This window comes from Canis lupus, chromosome 5 (assembly GCF_048164855.1).
Source record: "Canis lupus baileyi chromosome 5, mCanLup2.hap1, whole genome shotgun sequence".
NCBI lineage: Eukaryota > Metazoa > Chordata > Mammalia > Carnivora > Canidae > Canis > Canis lupus.
In genome coordinates this window covers 12256706-12269298 of record NC_132842.1, presented here as the reverse complement: position 1 = coordinate 12269298, position 12593 = coordinate 12256706, and positions in this window count along the sequence as shown.

The window sequence follows — 12593 nt, the reverse complement described above, 5'->3', positions numbered from 1 at the left end:
CTGTTGTTTAATAAATAATATGTTGTTTGATAAGGGAATGGTGCTACTGCTCACCTGCAGCCCAGCAGGGAGAGAGATTTCACTGTTCCTTCACCTGCCCTCTGTGGCTGGCGCCTCCCCTTTTCCAATCCACATGGGAGACAGGACTCAGGAGTCTGGGTGATACAGTCTCTAGGGCTTGGCCTCCTGAGTCACACTTCAGGGCAGAGAGGAAGGAGGGTGGTTCTGGAGAGGCAAATGGAGCATATCACTGAGCCTCTTTCAAATATTAGCATTCCTTTGCTATGCTCTGCTTTAAGAATGATGCAATTAAAAGCCAATTGGAAAGTGTAGGATTTCTCGAGGCCAAGCTTTGGTCTTCCATATGATCAATGGAAGGAGAAAGGACTAGAAAGAATAAAGGGTAGTGGTCCGAGTGTGCTGGATTGGGGAGAGATCTGGGAGGTTAAGATTTGCATGCCAGCTTTTAATAAAGTCTTAATTTTTATTCCTGTAACTCAACTCTGCTTTCCAAAGTGTCAGTGTCTCCAATGCCTGAAATTCTCCGGATTTCTGTGAGATGGGTCACTTTCTGTCCTCTTCTTCACTATGAAGTCATTTATAATTTCTCCACATACTTTCCATCTTTCACAATGTTGTTGAAATCTCATTTCTGCTAGTCTCTACTTCTGTGTTTATATATTTTTTCAGTCTTTTATTCTTAGTTAGCTTAGGAGTCAAAGAGACTAGCTGCTCTGTTTAGCCAAAATTCTTTGATATTTTTATAAACTGACTCATGGAGAATGTAAATTTCACAAACGGACTCAAGAGAGAATTGAATAAATTAGGAAGCAGTGGTTAATAACAATTTTATCTACTAAATATGTCTGTAAGTCTAGAAATTCATGAATCTGAACACTGTATGGTACAATGAAAAATTCTGTTTTCTATCTGCCATAAGGGGCCTTAGTACTATACAGAATTTTGGTCATTTTTCTGTCTTTTAAAAACAAGTCCAAACAATGTGTGGTTCCTGTTTTTACCACGGAGTCATACACCTGGCAGGGATGTATGTGTATTCATCACTCCTAGTTCCGCTCATTTTCTGGCGGAAGTGCTCATACGCTGAAATTGCAAAGCTGAGGGAGAAAGAAGGAAAGGAACTGAATTATCCACCCTGAAATGATTGAGCATTGGCCGCACCAGACGCTATCAAAAGAAATCTGCCTGGGGTCCATTTTAATCTAACATATTTATAACTCAGTCCTTTACATTTGTAATTTAACAATTGAATTAGTTCCATTTAACTGATACCAGATGGTGTGTGATTATTGCCTTCCTAAGAAAAAAAAGCCTGTCAATACTTGTTAAATATGGATTAAGCCAAGGGTTACTGCAACTGCTTGGATTTTCATTAATATAGTTCATTCAATTTGACTTTGGCAATTAAAATGTGTAGAAATCACATGAATTACATATACATTATGCATCTTGACACCTCGACTTCAAAATGAAGTAGTTTGGTAGTGAATTCTTCTGGAAATATAACTTATTTTTTGCTATTTAAGTTAGAAAATAAAATTGTTTCTGTGTAAACATAGGCAGACGTTTGCATATTTTAAAATTGATTATGTTTGTGCAATGCTCTCCTCAAGCACAGAGACCCTGGAGACTTTGCAGCCTACACATCTGCCCAGCATTCTCCTCAGTTTAAAGGACGTCAGCTTGGAGGTACAGCAGACACAGCCTCCCTTACGATCCCAGCAGCAGATTGAATTTAAATGATATTTTCGCTCTTCAGAAACTGTAGCCATGTTTTTTAAATGTAAACTATTGTCCAGCAAATCTATACATAGACCTGTTCAGAAGAGGTCTTAATTGACTCTTTTGGCTCAAACTGGATAATTGCACTGCCATTTGGAACTTTTCAGGATGTAACAAATGTCTGAGTGAGTGGAACCCACTGAGTTATGTATTGCAGGAGAAACAGTGCAAGTCACATTGTCTCAGAGCTGAGGTTTGTTTGCTTGTTTGTTTTTCAGCAAGCGTTGACTATTCTAGAGGGTTTTGGGGGTTGTTATTGTTTTTAGGGTTTTGCTTTTCCTGTGGGTCATCTTTCATCTCTGTGATATTTTTCTGGGAAATCTTTGTTTCAGGCATGGGCCCAGGGGTGGTTCCTGCTGAAGCTCCCTTTTCTCCCTCCAGGGCTCAATTGATCTTTCTACTCACTGGATCCATCACTTCCCTTTCAGTTTCTGAGAGAGCTCATCACTCATTTCTCTCCTGACTGACCTAGATGCTTCTTTCTTCAATTTAAAAAAATGCTTTTTGCCAGGGATTTTTTTTTCACAGAAAGTTTTTAGATTGTGTATACGTGTGTGTGTGTGTGTGTGTGTATGCATGTATGTGAATGCCATGAAGTTCTAGAACAAAATAGGAATAGATACAGAAAAAGATAGGGAAAGGCTGTGAGTGCAGACACATTTTTTGGCATTTGAAGAAACTTGTCAGTAAAGCACTCCCAAAATCCTACGGTCTGTTAGGTCTTGGGTCCCTTAGCTAAAGTTGGTCTGACACAAATTAGGGAATTGTGAACTGCATTTGGTTATGGAAGAAAATGAGCAGTTTCATATGATGCAATATAATATTTAAATTTTTAAAGAAATAGAATTAACAGGACTTGGTAACTTATTTTTTAGATGCCGAAAAAAGAAGGAGTTAAGTGACTTTGATAAATATGGATCTTTGGTGTTTATCTTAAATTTAAATTCATGGTCATTAACATCAATATAGATAGTGGCTGTCACATGAGATTCACTGTTTCAGCCACAGTTCTATGTTATCTGTGTATCATCTATACATGTATGATAAATATGTATGATCATCTAATCCTCCATTCTTTGAGGAAAGTATTATTATTACCTCTATTTTGTAGAGCAGGAGAGGGAGGGCAGAGAGTTATTAATTTGTCCAGATCACATAGGTAAAAGCTGGTGGAGGAGGGTTCTCAATGAGCCTCTCCACCATGGGGGTCTGTGCTATAAGCCCCATGTCACACACACCCCCAAGGGGGCTCTGAATGTTGTCTTGCTGGTGTACAGTTGTCCTCAGTACATTTACCCTCCCTTCCTCTCTTGTAGGACTATTGTATACAACTCATTTTTCCTTGAGTCTCTGCTACCTCCTCTCTTATGTTCATTCTCAGCTCATGATTTTGCTTTCTATGTCTACGAGAAAATCAGAATAATCCAAAGAGAACTACACCACTGTTAACTTCCTGCCTACCTCAATCTGTTGCTCTTCATAATCTGACCCATCTTCAGGAAATCTCCTGCCCCTGCATATGAGAGTATATCTTTTTTTACCCACTTCACTGAAGCCTGCACCAGTTTTCTCCTTTTTTGCATTATTAATTTTGTCCTTTCTGCTGTGTTAGCTTTATAAACATATGCACATGCAATTTCTTTATTCTTAAAAAAAAAAAAGAAGAGGCACCTGGGTGGTGCAGTCGGTTAAGCGTCTGACTCTTGGTTTTAGCTCAGGTCATGATCTCAGTGTCCTAAGATCCAGCCCCACCTCCGTCTAGTGCTCAGTGTGGAGTCTGTTTAAGCCTCTCTCTCTGTCTGCCCCCTGACACTCCCCACAACCCACTTTTTCTCTTTCTCCCTCAAATAAATTGTTGAACACTACATTTGAAACTAATTATGTACTATAAGCTGGCTAATTGAATTTAAATTAAAAACTAATAAAAAAATAAAATGGTGACTAAGTGGAAAAATAAATTTCTTGAAAAAAAAGAAGCTTCTCTCACCTCATATCTTTTTTTTCAGTGACTCTCCCACTTTTTTCTTCCACTACGATAAAACTCTCAGAAGAGTTACCTATAACCACTTTCCCAAATCCTTCTTGTTGTGTCCAGTCTTGAATCCCTCATTTCCTGCTGCTCTTGACAAAGTCATCAATAACCTTCACATTGCTGCTGTGGCCACCAGCCCTTTCTCAGTTGCTAACCTAGCTGTGTTTGATCTACTCGATGACCATCTCCTCTTGAATCCCCCTTAATTTAGTTCCTAGAATGCCACACTGTCCTGGCTTTCATCCTTCCTCCCCAGGGGTTGCCTCTCTGCCACATCAGTTCCTTATCTTTCTGACTTCGAAACACTGAGGTGGCCCTGGATTCAGAGTTTCTCTCTTTCCTTACTGCTTTACTGTTCTCCATCCTGTATCATTGGCATTCAATGCTCTCCATCTTGAATTAGCTTGTTTTGGGTACATTTCAGATCCTCTGAGATCCTTTCTTTTGTTGCAGCTCCCTTATCTTCATCCTTCAGCCCTGGCCCTGAACCTCTTGTTTTTGGCTTCCTGCATGCCACAGACTGAGTCTGTCTCCTCAAAATTCTATGTTGAAGCTGAATCCCCAAGATGATGATCTTCAGAAGTACAGCCTTGGAGAGGTGATAAGGTCATAAAGGATGAAATTAGTGCCCTTATAAAAGACAAAGATTATTCCTTCCTCCCTTTCTCCTTGTGAGGGCCCAGAGGAGACAGCTGTCCACGAACCAGGAAACAAGACCTCACCAGATATGCAATGCACCCTCATCTTGGACTCGCCAGCTTCTAGAACTGTGAGAATAAATTTCTGTGGTTATAAGCCACCCAGTCTATGATCTTCTGTTATAGCAGCCGGAATGGCCTAGCACACTGCAAGAAGCTTCTCTGTTAATGTCACCTGGAGATCTTTCTGCTAATGCTACCCATCCATACAGCTGCAGCCCAGCAGAGGGTAACATCACCTGGTGCTGAGGTTCAGTGGATGAATTCTTTCCTCTCTCACATTTATTGGCCCTCTTATCACAGTCAATTTTGTTATTCTCTCTGATGCTTTTGTTTTCTTCACTTTTTCACAGTTTTTCCAAGAGTGAGAACAAGCAAAGAATAAATACCATTCACATTTTTCTGTAAAAGACTCCAAACATAGCCTTGACAGTATCTTTTCATTAGATTCCAGGATTATTCACAACAATCATATTGTACAATTATTTGGGGTCGGATGTTCTGTATCTGTCTACTATGTGGGGTTATACTCACTGCACACCTTTGGGTCATTTCATAAGCAATTTTGCTCTGTTTCTACAACATACTCACCCAGAGTAAATTATGGCATTTCCCCCCACCCTCCTTCATTTTACTTTCTACTTTCTAGTTAAACAGTTATAGTTATCTAGCCTTCAGTGTAGGTGCTGTTTCAACTTCTGTTGATGATTTGAGCTTCTCTTTACCCTAGTGAGTCTTTCTGGTTTCACTAACAGCCCAGTTTGCTTTTGTTAATCATTTGCTTTAAACATACCTTACAGTGTCTTGCTACAAGGTATCTGACCCATGCTTCCTCCCCTCCCCAAGTCCATACTATACACATCTTATATTCTCTGACTTTGGAGCTTATTCAATTGATATTCTAAGAACTCTGCATCTGAGACTAAGATGTTGAAGTGAAAGCAATAGAAAATAGAAATAGTGAATAGAGTGAGAAATACCAGATGCATCTTTGTTTACCATTGAAGAGCAAAAAGAAAGAAAGAAAGAAAGAAAGAAAGAAAGAAAGAAAGAAAGAAAGAAGAAAAAAATCATTCTTTATTATTCACTTGGACATATTCCTGTTCTCTTTCAAGCTTTTTAAGTTCCATTTTGTGAAAATTGTAATAATAAGCAGCCCGTCCTATGGCTCCCTTCCTCTTGCTCCCACCTCTGCACTCTTGCCAAGGAACAAAGGGTAAAGGGCAAGTACAAAAGTAAATGTCAAGAAAGTGAGCAGTACCAGGATTTAATCACAACATTTGGCATATTCCATGTGTGATTTATTTGTCTAGCTTCTATCTTTAAGCCTAGAGTGTCAGGTCTTCAATATGTCATGACCAGGGATAAGAGTTTTAGTCATTTGTTAGATAACAAAAGTAGCATAATCCAATCCACTTTTTTTCTAAATACAAATACACATAGAGGTGCAATTAATTTTCTTTATTTATAATCACATATCTCCTGAACTGATCTATGTACCATCACAGTGTCTACCATGTTTTTAGGGTTGCCAAGTTGCTCATCCCTCACTACTTTAATTTTCCTTGTGTATCCATTTCTAATTCTCTCTCTCTGGAATCATTATTTTTCGGTGCCATTCTTCTCTAGCTGCCTTTGTCAAAAGCTAGGTCCCCAAACATTATAACAAAGCCTTTTGATAAGACAAAGCCAAACTTATTGCCTACAGTAACAAGAAAGTACCCTTCCTCACAAGGCTTTGGCACTGCCTCACAGGATAGAAAATTTGGTTTAAGGCAGGTCTTCCAATGCAAGGACTTGATTACAACTGGGTAAGAGTCATGATACAATAGTTCAGGATTGCCAGAGACAGCAAGGTGAAGGTTTTGAGGCAGCAATTCAAGGCATGTTCCGGTGTGAGCCCAAGGGTAGCCCTGGAAGAGTCCCAGAAGTAATGGCAATGAAGGCAGGAAAAGGCAGCAGAGACATGTTCATGAAGACAGTAAGAAGTGGTTTGGTTTCAACATCCAGGCTGAGTGTTGAAGTTGACAGTTTTGTCTCTCACTGTCTATTTCTTATGTATATTCTTGAAGAACTAAAATGTCAAAAAATACCTGTGCCTTTTCTCACATCCTCCTGTGAACGGAGAGATGATTACTTCCAATCCAATGATGGATATTTTCTAGGATAGAGTTTGAAAACACTGGTCCATTTGGTCGAGTTTTTATGTTTCCAAGTTATTTCTAGTGTGTGTAACAAGTTTACCCTCCAGCCAGTAGCCATTTCATAATGCCATTTATAGCTAAGCTAGCACACTCAATCTCCTTTGAGGTGTGTCCCAGCCTTCTTTTTTATAAAAGCTTTGGGGAAGTAGCACACCACTAATGTCCATTTCTTGTGCTATAGGTGTTCAGAAAAAAACATTCTTACATATATTAGGGTAAGGGCTCCTTCCTCATGATTTGTAACCTAATGATCCTATTTCTACTGCTGGAGCCATAGAGAACAAGACTTAGCTCTCCCTTGTAAGTGGTCCTCAAACAGTGAAGACAGTTGTTGATTTTCCTCAATTTATGTCTTCTGCTAATCTTCTTAGGACAAACATTGGGTTATTTTTCCATCTTGACCTTTCTTTGTTATCCCTTTGAAATGCTTCAGATTGTCAATTTTTTTCCCCAAGCAGGACACTCAAAATGGAATACAATCCTCAGAGTTTTGTCAGACACTCTAGATGCAGAGCAGAAGTCTGACTTCTTTGGTCTTAGATACTGTTTATGAAACAAAAGATTGAGTTATCTTTTTCTGGATGTCTTACCACACAGTAAATTACACAAAAGTTGATATCAAAAAAGACCCAGGAGTTTGCCTCAGCCTTGTCATGAAGGCATATCTGATCCATGTCTTTGTAGGGCAGTATTGTCTAGTGGTCAGACACATAGTCTGAGGAACTGTGCTATTGAGATTTTAACCCCAGCTCTGCTACATACCAGTGCAAATTTGAACAAGTAATTAATTCTCTTTTAGTTTTGAAATTGAAAATAAGATTAGAAAAAATATATTTTATTGGATGTTGTAAAGGATTCGTGGGAGCAAATGCATGTCAAGTCCTGAGAGCAGTTGCTGCCAAATAAAAGAAGCATGATAAGTATTAGCATTTACTAGATTTTAGGTGGCTCTCCTTTTCAAAATGAAAATAGCCTTTTATTATAAAAATGACACATGTGCATTACTTTAAAAATAATTCTATGAATGAAATGGATAAAGAAAAAGTACAATTTCATAACTTAGAAATCACTATCACTCACTCATTTTCTTCTAGATATTTCTGTGTATATATGTATATATCTGAAGAATTTTATAAAATGAAATACCACACATGCTGTCTTGTGTCCTACCTATTATATGAATACCTTTTCATGTCAATTTTTGTCAGGGGTCAGCAAACAATTTTTACAAGGGGCCAGATAGCAAATATTTTATTTAGCATCATGAGATACCTGCAGTCTCTGGTGAATGGTATTCTTTGTTTTGTTTTGTTGTTATTTTTTTATTTTATAGAGCTTTAAATATGTAAAAAAAAGAAAAAACACACTTTTTAGCTTACAGACTATATAAAAACAGGCCAGGGCCAAATTTGGCCTGCAGCCCATACTTTGCCAATCCTGATCTATGTAATGATTTCTCAGTAACTAAAATGTAGATATGTAATATTTATTAAACTCTTCCACTTTTTACATTTTCCCCTGTCTTAAGAAATACAAGAGGGTTTTGAACAATTTTGCTCTTTGCTTAGAGAAAATTGTAGAAGCAGCATTGCTTGGTTAACATTTTTTTTGGCACATATTGAAAATGTTATCTTTTAAGCTGAGTATAAGACATTAAATTAGGAGCCTGATTCTGTCATCTAAATTATTAGCTATTCTCCACAGCTTCTGGTTATTGGAGAATGTCTTTAGAAGTCCTTCATCTAAACCAGTGGCAAGGTCAAAGTAGAGTAGAGCAGCATGCAATTACCTATCTACTTTTATTTTGACATCATATATTTTAGAATTGTTTGGAACGCTTTTTAAATGAGAAGGGAATTCTAAACAACTGTAATTAACATCACACACACATTTTTCTCAGTAACTCCCAATAATATCAGAGGTCATCAGACTAGTAAAATCAGGACTGTTTTCTTCCTTAATGGCTCATACACTTTCTTTGAACTATTCTAAAATCGTTTTCCTGGATCAGTATCAAACCCTAGCCTGTAGTTTGTTTCTTAGTTATGAGTACATTTTCTACTGTCATGCACTGAGGACACACTGATGAAGATCTCATCCTTGTCCTCAATTCTAGTGGAGAGCAGGTAACTGGGTCATTATAATGCACTCCGAAAATTAGCATGACAGTCATACAAGGCAAGTCTTCATTTGTGCAGCAGCCACATTCCAGCACCTGCTGAGTTTAATTCCACAGGTGTGCTTGACTCTAATGTTGTCCTTGAGATGCCTCAGCACTCTGGGAGATCTGAACTGATTTAGAGACACTAATTATGTCAGGACCATCTATCAAATGGGTGCAGAGTTAAGCTTGTGGGTGAACAGAAGTCTTAGACTTATATGGATCTAACAGAAAACCAAAAATACAGACTGATATACTTGAATTAAATAAGCTCACAGCAATTATGGTTCTGCATTCTAAGACCAGAGTATGGATTTTCTGCTTAAGACTTAAATAAGTGGAAAAGATAAAGAAAATTTGGAATATTTTGGTATTTAGAGAAATGTTCAAAAGTCATATTTCAAGAGCATTTTGAAAGCATCATTGCTTTAAGAAGCTCTATGATTCTTTTCATTTGGTCTGGTGAATTCCTGGTTTTCATAGCTGCCCACATTTTGTGTACAGAGGACCATTTATGTCACTTGATAGAGCTAAATCATTCCAAAGTTTTTAAAAGGATGGCTCTGGGCATGTTGTTATAACTGAATGTATTAGTTTCTGTATCAAGGAAACAGAGTGAGTCCTGCACTTCAATAGGTAGGTTATGTAGGAACCTTGATGGGGATGATATCAAACTTCCTTCCTGTGATCTATTTGAGTCTTTGAGACTATATTTCATCCCTCAAAAAATCAATCTGCTGCCATATCAGTGTTTCTCCTGAGCTAGAACCCAGATTTTCAGCACTAACTCAGACTTTCCTTGTTGCAGTAATTGTCAATGCTTTAGATGAGATTTTAGGTTGTGCTTTTAATTGTATTATCTAATGTAAAATTTGTAATATTCCATCATTTTGTTTTAAAACATATTTATTAATATTTGCAAGTTTTGCAAATCACATGAGTGAAGTAAGAATTATCCATAACCTACAATTTGGAGGAAGTTTTGAAAGGTAGTAATGAAATTCTCTTCTGCCCTTGCAATATGATTAGCAGGGATGACAGACACTTACATTATGGTGTTGTTGAAATCCTTCTAAATGAAATATTCTTTGCATCTCAAACAGAGTTCAGACAAATTCTGAATGTAGACTGAACCAATTAAGATACATTCTTTATGGGATAAATTGGCTGGCATGCAGGTCTTGAGTATTTACTGTTATTTCCATGCAGTTGGGATAGCACCGTAATTAGTTCTGTATGCCCAGTGCCAAGCTGGGTGCATGCAATAGCAGATATTCAGTAACTGCTAAGTGGAAGAATGGAATTGTTCTAGAGGCCTATATGTGTGATTTAAATACAAAATGAAATAATTATGAGAAAACTGGAGTAAGACTCTTCCAAATTATATATCTTCAAAGATTTGATAAACTGAATGATAAACTTACAAATAGACTTACATTTTTCTAAACTAGCAAATGAGCTTACATGTTATGTTAAATGGGGTTCTTTTTCCAAACAAGCTTTCTTGGTATAGATTTTACCTGGGAATATCTCTTATACTATAACAAAGTGTTCTTTCCCTATATGCCATTCACAGTTTGAAACAAAACTGGCAAAATGAGATAGTCTCAAATAAAAGTATATTGTGAATGAATAACTTACCAACTTCCTCACCTTATCAAATCCTAGTCCTTATGCAACTGTGTTGTCCTGCTTTCAGAAATACAGAGAGGCCTCTATTCCAGCTTACTTGCTCTTCCCACATGAGATCCTGAGACTTACACTTGGACCTCAAGTACTGTACTCCATTTCCTCCTTTTCTAGGATGACAATGAGCCAATAAGCAACTGCCGGTCACTCAGCAAAAGCTGGGCCCTGACCACCTGCTCACAATGAAACTAAGTATTACGTGGAGTGCACCCCTATTAGAAGAGACCCTATTCCCTTCATCTTGCATTTACTACTTGGGTTTTCTACCATCTTACTTTATCAGAGAGTCACTTATAACTTCCAACAGAAACATTTTATTCAGTTATAGGTTATTAGGTTTCCTATGAATTGGCAGCAACACCGTGAGGGTGGTATTGGCATTCTCATATCTTAATACAAACTTATCTTACAGGAACCATTTTTTAAGATTGAAAACCATATTGAAAACCATGAGATAAATATCTGGTTTGGTTACAATTTTTTAGGAAATTTATCTTTAAGCTTCACAAGTATAAAGGAAAGCTTTATTAAAACTAATTGAATAGAGAGAAATTAGGAGAGATTTATTTGAAAAAGAATTTTTTCCCTTAAATTTGAAATCAATACTAAATACAGTAAGAGAAAAAAGCAAAATTGTATCTATTAGTTCAGTTTTTTGGTTGACTTGGAGAGAAGCCCAACTAAGTGAACAATTCTCTCAGCTTATGTAAACTAAGAATCTTGGGTATGAATTCAGCTTTCAGCATGGCTATGTTTAGGGACTTATGAAAGACAGATTTATCCATCTTCATCTTATGCCTCCGCTAATATGTCTATTGGCCTCATTCTAAGAAAGATTATCCTCAAATATTACCAAAGATAGACACCAGAAAATCTGGCCTATCCTGTCTTGGCTTGACCACCTCAGCAGAAGGAGCACTTTTTTTTCAATAGTTTCTGAAATCTGGGACTTGCCCCTCCATGGCTTTGCCTGGGTCATATGTTTATCCCGACACAAGTCACTGTGGCCAGGGGAGTTGGGTCTGATTGACCAAGACTGAGTCCTCTTTCAATACCACCGATTCCTATGAAATTGCAAGAGCTTAGAATTAGTTTCTGCGGTTTCTCAATGAAAACCAGTCCGCTATCACCAAAAGGGGGAAATGTATGCTGGACAGGTAAGCAAAAAAAAAAAAATGTTTTTAAAGTTTTTATTTATTTATTTTTTGAGAGAGAGAGAGAGAGAGAGAGAGAAAGAGTGGGGGAAGGAGCAGAAAGAGAGAGATACAAGCAGACTCCACGCTGAGTGCAAAGCCTGCCTCTGAGCTTCATTCCAGGACCCTGAGATCATGATCTGAGCCAAAATCAAGAGTCAACTGCTCAACTGACTGAGCCAGCCAGATGCCTCCCAATTTTTTTCTTTTTCAATTTTTTATTTAAATTCTAGTTAATTAATATATAGTATAATATTGATTTCAGGAGAATTTAGTGATTCATCATTCAACATATGACACCTGGTACTCATCACAAGTGTCTTCCTTAATACCCATCACCCATTTAGCTTTTTCCCACCCATCTGCCTCCATCAACCCTCACTTTATTCTCTATCATTAAGGGTCTCTTATGGTTTGTTCCCCAATCTTTCTCTCTCTTTTTTCCCCCTTCCCATATGTTCATCTGCTTTATTTCCTAAAATGAGTGAAACATATATGAGTGAAATCATACAGTATTTGTCACTCTCTGACTGACTTATTTCACTTAGCATAAAATCACTCTAACTGCATCCACATCATTGCAAATGGTGAGGCTTCATTCATTTTGATGGCTGAGTAATATTCATATATATAAACACTAATATTCATATATATATATATATATATATATATATCACTTCTTTATCCATTCATCACTTGATGGATACGTGGACTCTTTCCATAGTTTGGCTATTGTTAATAATGCTGCTATAAACATCAGGGTGCATGTACCCCTTAAAAGCTGTATCTTTATATCCTTTGGGTAAATACCTA